The sequence below is a fragment of the Canis lupus genome, chromosome 1, assembly GCF_048164855.1.
Source record: "Canis lupus baileyi chromosome 1, mCanLup2.hap1, whole genome shotgun sequence".
NCBI classification, from domain to species: domain Eukaryota; kingdom Metazoa; phylum Chordata; class Mammalia; order Carnivora; family Canidae; genus Canis; species Canis lupus.
Genome location: NC_132838.1, coordinates 20,535,173 through 20,542,641, shown reverse-complemented (window position 1 = coordinate 20,542,641; position 7,469 = coordinate 20,535,173). Strand labels below are relative to the sequence as shown.

At 37.0% G+C, this 7,469-nt stretch overlaps 1 long non-coding RNA gene across 1 annotated transcript; it reads left to right on the top strand.

Annotated features, from left to right (window-relative positions):
• Positions 1-893: 893 nt before the first annotated feature.
• Positions 894-7,268, top strand: LOC140612987 (uncharacterized). The gene is made up of 3 exons (XR_012014122.1): positions 894-910; positions 4,598-4,703; positions 7,028-7,268. It is a non-coding gene; the product is annotated as an uncharacterized lncRNA (long non-coding RNA).
• The last annotated feature ends 201 nt before the right edge of the window (positions 7,269-7,469 follow it).

The following is a 7,469-nucleotide window of genomic DNA, read 5'->3' as shown; positions in this document are numbered from 1 at the left end:
TAAGCTAGATGGTGATAAGCAGCTGTCCTAGGATGAGGCCACTGGGACCTTAGCTCAGAAGACCAAGGCCCTGGCTCTGCATCTTATTAGCTGCATGGAACTGAACAAGTCAGTCTTCTAGGGCTGTGCCACCCAATAGAATGTTCTGCAATGCTGAAAATGTTCCAAACCTCTGCTACCTACACATGGCTATTGAACACTTGAAGTGTGGCTAGTGAGACCAAGAAACATAATTTTACATTTTATTTGATTTTAACACATTTAAATGTCAATAGCCACATGTGGTTAATACCTAACTTATGAGAGAGTGCAGTCACCATGCTCATAAAATGATGGTAAAAACAAATATTTCTGATATTTCAGTGTATAGCTGTGGACTTAACTAAGATGACATATACATAATGTGATTCATAAACTCTCTCAGGCCCCCCCTCAAAAAGAAGTCATTAAAAATAACCATGACAACGAAGAAAACACTAATGATACCAGTAACTGTTGTTGTTGGACATAACTCACCTAGATTTAGTAGAAAATCTCAAGTTACTGAGCTTGGACTTTATCACTGCCTTCTACTTTTCTCTTTTCCGTGGGTGTGTTGATCTGTGATTCCACACTTCCTAGGGGAAGATGGCAATCATTGCAAGCTTAATTATATATACTATGGGGGACCAAAGTAGATAAAAAGCAGGGAGTCCAGAGAATTAGATTCTAATTGCCATTCTGCCATTGACTGACGGTATAATCTTGGCTTCTGGTAAAACTCCAGGAACCAATTTTCTATAAGCTCTGACCAAGGAAGTTCTCTTGATGGCTTATAGGCTCATAAAATGTTAGTGAGAAAAGGGATGTAAGAGATCATTTTGACCAGTCCTCTTCTTTTTCTAGATGAGGACACTGAAGCCGAGAGCTGGTAAGTGACTTGCCCAAGATGGCTTGACTAGCTGTTGGCAGAACCAAGCCTAGATGACAGGTCTTTGTTCCCACTGCACTCCATGCTGCCACTGTATGATAACTCAAGGGAGGGGAGAGTTACCGTTTAATGCCATTGAAGATAGATAGCAAATTGGCGATCACATATCCCCACAGGACTTAATCACAATTCTATAAAAGCCATATAAACCCTACTGTAATTAGCTTAGCACCATGAGGTAGATTCGTTCACAGAGCACACATTCCATTAACTAACTGTGCAACTCAGCTTCCACATTTGTAAAACAAGTGGGGTTGGAAGAGTCGATCTCCAAGGTCCCATCCTGCTCTGAAAGTCTTTAATTCTAAGACTCAAGCATTGATTTCTTTTTTTAAATTGTAAATGAATTCCTACTTATGATAGCAGTTCCTACAAATATTTCAAGTGCAATGATTTCATGTATCTGTGAGTCCTTTTCTTCTCTCTATGGATAATGATTAGCTATACATATATGAATCTGCAGGATCCTCGTGGATACTCCATAGTTCTGGAAGGGCCTGGAATCCCCCGATTAGTTATTGCTGGTCTATGGAGGCCTTTTCTTGTGAGACTAAGATAGACTCAATCAATATTTTATGTATGAGTATAATCTGGTACATTTTTCTCTTTTTTATCAAGTGGGTTTTTAGGGCTTTCTGTCATCATTTTATAATCTTAATTAAAAATTTTTAAATAGCTACTATATATAAAATACAATATTCAGAGTTACAATAGGGTTTGCAATGGAAGGATCCAATCCCCAGGTGCTGCTTTTAACAATAAGATCAGCAAGCATAGCATTTGTCCCTGGAGTTTTCTGAGGGGTTTTCTGGGACATGAGACTTTCAGTGCCCAAAGTGGAAAGATCCTGGGAAGACCAGAACAAGTTCATCACCCTAGTAAGTTCCTTGATACACCCAGTTTCTGATGCCATACCACCAACCTTTGCAGTTACCATTGATACGGAATTCCAGTGGGTATAAGGCAATATGCATTTAGCATTTTTCTCTGGATGACATTTTGAAGTAAATAAAAATGATCACTCAAAAGGTGAACTTCTGAAGGTCTTTGGATATTTCTTATTCTCTAAGTTTTAGAGACAAAAGGGTGGGGCTGAAAACCCAACTTATTCAAGGAAAACAGAATGAAAGTGCAAGCCTCCTTTGTGCAACTAGTGACCTCTGAGACATTGGGAAGATTTTATTCACAAGCAGAATAAATTATTACTTGTTGAGGAAACCAGCCTCCTAGAAAAAAAAAAGTCACTTGAGTCATTTAATATCCATTTGTGAAAAGACTTGAAGAGAGACTAAAACTGCCTTCTGCTTCCAGTCGTGGTAAGGAATGGAATGAAGTCAAGATCTGGAGTTGACAGAGCGAAAATCAAGATGATCTAATAGTTCCTTTACATTTTTAATTTTTATGGATTTATGTTTGGGAGTAATGGTAATGCTTTCCATTTCTGAAGGGTGAGCTGTTCATTCCAGAATATGAATTATGTACATTCATTAAGATTTTCCCCTAAAATGAGTTTTTCCATCTACTTTTTTTGAATGCATATTTTATGAATGTATAAGCTGTTGTGGAACATGATGTCTTTCAAACTCTACCTCTTTTTTTTTAATTGAAACTACATAAAATTTTGTTTCTCCTTCTTGTCGAATTTTATATTTCCATCTTATTCAAATGAGTGTGTATTTATGGAGTAGCTATTATGTCGAAGGCACTACTCCGAGTCCTGGAGGGAATACCAAAAATGAATGAGAAGTCCTGCCCTCAAGGAGCTTAAACTTAGGTATGAAAGATAAGCACCCACATAGCTATAAGAGCAAGCTACATAAAATAACTGCCATAAAGAATGTTTAATAAAGAAGAGATGTTACACTTAACTGATGAAAAGGAACCTTTTTAACATGGAAATACTATTTGAAACGAATCTCAATGAGTAATGAATTTGAGTGCAATTATAAAGTATTAAACTTCAGATTTAGGGAACTGTCATCACTATCATTGGACTGGAGTGTCTATGGTAGAGGGAGGCTCCAAAATAAATTCGAGCCGTAGAGCACAGACCCATGAAAACAATAATGGAGAGTTAGCAATCTCATTCCTTTGGCAACGGGGAGTAAGTGCAGATTTCAGAGCAGGGGCATGATACACTCAGATGTGCATTTTTAAGAGGTCACTCTGGCACTGTTTTATAGATGAATTGAAATAAAAATAGAAAAAGGATAGGAGACAGGGAGACAAGATGAGATGTGACAAGAGCCTTAAGAAGGGTAGTTAAGAACAAAAAAGGAGGGAACGCACTTAGGAATGTGGTTAAAAATCTTCATGGCTTGGAAGTTATGATTAACAGAAAGTCAAAGGTGAGTCTGAGCTTGAGCCTTGATAAGGGGGAGTCAGTTGGTGGCAGAAAGCAGAGGTGGGGAGGCAAAGAGTTGAATCCCCTTGAAAGTTATTTCCACTTATATTGCTTAATATTGATATTTCCCTTTACATACTTTCTACCTAATGTTATTTCATCATTAATTTTTTTAAGTTTAAAAAAAAATTCCTAAGAGCCCATTGAAGATAGGATTTTATTGCGACTCCCTTAGCATTTTGCTATACAGACACCTGGCAATACAAAAAGCTAAGCAGAGAGTCAACATTTATATTGTGCTAGATTGTACCAATTCGTGGGCTTGTACTCAGGCCATCTTTGTTTTACTCCATGCAAAATATCAGATTGCTTCTCAGAACGTCAATGGGGTTGTCAGGGGAGGGATAGCAATCACACGCTTTAATATTACAAAATTATCATTATACTCCATACTTTGTTCGATGGGAAGAATAGTTATCCAAGTGGTGCTTTGGATTGGGTTAACATCACCTTTATTGATACTGGGTTATCTACTGAGCTGTGAAACCTGGCAAATTAACCCTATAGTTCAAATCAAAATGTGGAGACTCTCCAAGGCTCTTGGGAGCACACATAATTTTATTTCCTTCATCTTTTAAGACTGATAGAATATTCCATCAGTTTGATAGCAAAAGTGTTGTCCTAAATAAAGGATGGGGCTCTCCCCTGACTGCAGCTATTAGGCTGAAATCTTATCAGTCACAGGGGTGGCAGGAGACCTACCAGTTCTCATCCTGAGTTAATCAAATTAGGTATTTGTCATTCTTTCCCTCCCTAGCAGGAAATTAAGTTTCACTGAAGCATTTGGGTCACACCCTTAGTATCTAAGAATGATCTCCCTGTAAGATAAGTTTACAGTATTCAGTTGCTTTGGGGCATTGCCTTTTGATTACTTTTTTTCTTTCTTTTTTTTTTTTAAAGGAACATGTTTAAGGCAGCTTTAATATTTTACCCAGCTGTTCTGCTTTTAGGATCAGGATCAGTGTGGTCATGTGGTAAGCCTGGCAAAGTCTCCCCTAATGTCAGAGGAGAATCTGGAAAAAATTGTATGAATGTTTTCTCAAATGCAATCAGTTTTATTTTTTCAAGTGGGTATTGTTTTAACTGTAAAATAGTATCCAGCTCTGACAGCAGTTAAGTAGTAGTGGCAGCCTAATCTCAAATGAAAACAAGATTAATCTGCCTCCAAAACGATTGCTTTCTACAAACGTGTTTTTCTCATTCACTTTTTCTCTCCTTTTCAGCGATTACTTTCCAGCTGTTGCACAGGTCTAGCACAGCCCTTGCCGGTTTTTCCTTTTCTGCTTTTGAGTATCTGGGGCTCATGTCTTCTGGTAGCATATTCCCAATGTAAGTTCGATGCTCCTGGTATGTTCTCGGACATTCAACACATGAAGAAAAGCATTCTACAATTTCCATGTGGCACAAATTTGGAATGTTTCATTTGAAAGTTCTGCTATATCTCTACTGGGAGAAATGATTTTAGAAGAAATCATACATTGATTGAAGAACTAGCAAATCATATGACCAGCTTTTTCCAAGTTTATATTATTCATGCCACACCTGAACTCCACATGGTTTTCATGGCCATTTGATAAAAAGTTTAGATAATTGCCCCCCAACCAAAAACCTACCAGAAGAGAGAATGTCAGTACTCCTTTCTGCCATTCGCCCATTTATTTCCTCTTTTGGGAAGCTATGAGAGTACCTACTTTTCATTTCAGAATTAAAATTCAAAATATGATGACATTTTCTTTGTGTTGTATTAACGCACATGCCAGAAACTTTTCAGGTTATGGGTCACCCAGATTTGACAATTGCGATCAATCCTAAAAATATCTATACAGAACATTCCTCTGTTTATTTCTTATATTGCTGACTTCCTGAAAACAGAGGCAGTCGTTATAGTAGAGGTTGCATTTAAGCAAGAGAAATTACCAAGCTTATGGAAACCTACCACCCCGAGGATTGCTGGCAAGTCTGTACTTCCATTTTTATTTATTTATTTTTTTACACTTTGCAGTTCAGTCCAAAGTTGCCTAGTCAAATGTAATCTTTGTGCTTTCAAATAAATTCAAACAGCTTGCTACTGTTTGTCACAATTTTCATTTGGGCCCTTAGAATCTTGCTTTCTTTTTGTAAAAGCCACATTTTACATTCATAAACCATTGCGTGTTGCTCATTTAACCCTGTTCCCACGCTCCACTCCAAATGCATTACGGAGTGACCCCGCATGTCAGCACTATAGCATTGTACAGTAAATAGAGTGTTTTGCTTCATAAATCAAGCATAGAACTTATAGCCAACTTCAGCATAAAAAAAGTCACTGAAATAATATGGCCCAGCTGCAGGAGATAGACATTGTATTCATAAAGCTAGCCTTAAATTACTGACATTTAAATCCAGATTTGACAAAGCTAAGACTATTTTGGAGGATTCTGAGTAATCCTCATGAAATTCCAAATTTCTCTTTTGTTGTTTTGAAGGAGATTCATTTTTAAAAGGAAAGAGGGTTAGATTTTTGTTCCCTCTACAGTATCTTTGATGGTATCAGAAAGGCACACTTGGGTGGCCAGTTCACCTAATTATGCAAGTCACTTTGCAAATCATCTATTTTTGCTTCAGGAACCTGTTTTCTGGGGGGTGGGGCGGTGGGGGCACAGCTCTCTTATACTATAGTATCTATAAGCAGGAAAATGCAAAGGTGATTTGGAAAATTCAGGTTTGGATTTCTCTCCCATATAAATCAGATTGAACACAAACGTCTCATTGAGGGTATCCAAAGATAGAAACTAATTTTATTTCAAACTGCAATTTGTATTTCTCTGTTGGAAAAAAAGAGAAAGTCTAAAAGCCCCACAATTGGCCAGACTTCCAGCTTTTGCTGTTCTCTGTTCATCTCTCTTTATAGGTAGCAATTTTAGCATTCAAAATTTAAAAATATGCCAGAGGAATGTATATTTACAGCGTTGTCTCTGAAAGCATGCTCTGAACATAACCTGTGATGGGAACACCTTGTCAATGGAGGCTTGTCAGCATACCAGATAGTTTGGGCCACAATCTCTCTGGCCAACACCATTGGTTTAAATAAATTAAAATCATGTTATTTTTTCCATTAAATTTTACTAAAAAAAAATCTGCTTTTTAAAAAAAGCACAAAACTAAATGCTTATAACAAATGTAATTATAATAGTATGAGAATTAATGAGAGATGGGAAAAAGTAATGTCTGTATTTTATCTTTCATGCAGGTAGATTAAAAGCCATTACCACTATGTTAAAAGCATTTATCTGCTCACTGTAAAATGAGTTAGACTAGATTTTTAAAACTTTTAATGTCCTTGCTACAGGTAATTTCTTTGTTCACCTAAGATAGAAGAGTCTAACTGAATTATGTTCTGGCATAAATTGCCTTCTGGAATTCAACTACTTCTTTTGGGAAGTAGGAGTATCTTCAAATTAACCTCAGTTAACACGAATGGACTAAAAAAATTGTTCAAAAATTTATGTAGTTCAAAAATTGTCAGATTTGTTGAAATGAATAATGTGTTTGGATTTTTGGAAGACCTTTACAAATTTTGAACCTCCTGCAGTTCCATTTGGTGTAAAGAATTATACTATAAACAAGGGGCTCCATCTGTACTTTTGAAATAACTATTCAGTTTTCCATTTCAGTGCTCAGACAAATTGACACGACAAACTGAAAAGCAGAAGTTAGTGTTCAAAGAAGTTCAAGAGTAAACATTTAGTCAATTCGTCTGTCGAATGGAGAGAGATTCAGTGCACTGGAGTCCAGGATTCTGAAGACAGCTTCTAGGTTGGTGGTGAAGACTCTCTGTACTCTCTTTCCCCAAGCCTCAGGTCACATGCAGAGTATGAATCTTCTCATAGGGTCCTCACTATTTCTGGGTGTTTTGTACACATTTTGCTACATTTATCAATGAGGAGGAGGTTTACATTAAAATTTCATTTACTAACTTTAGTGTTTTTCCTGGTCCTTTTCACTGATGACTTAGGCAAGTATTTGTTTTTTTCTATTTGGCCAAGGGTATAGGAAATCGCATCTTTAGGAAGAGGAATAAAATGATCATAGCTGTTGAAAACTTGATATGGCTCA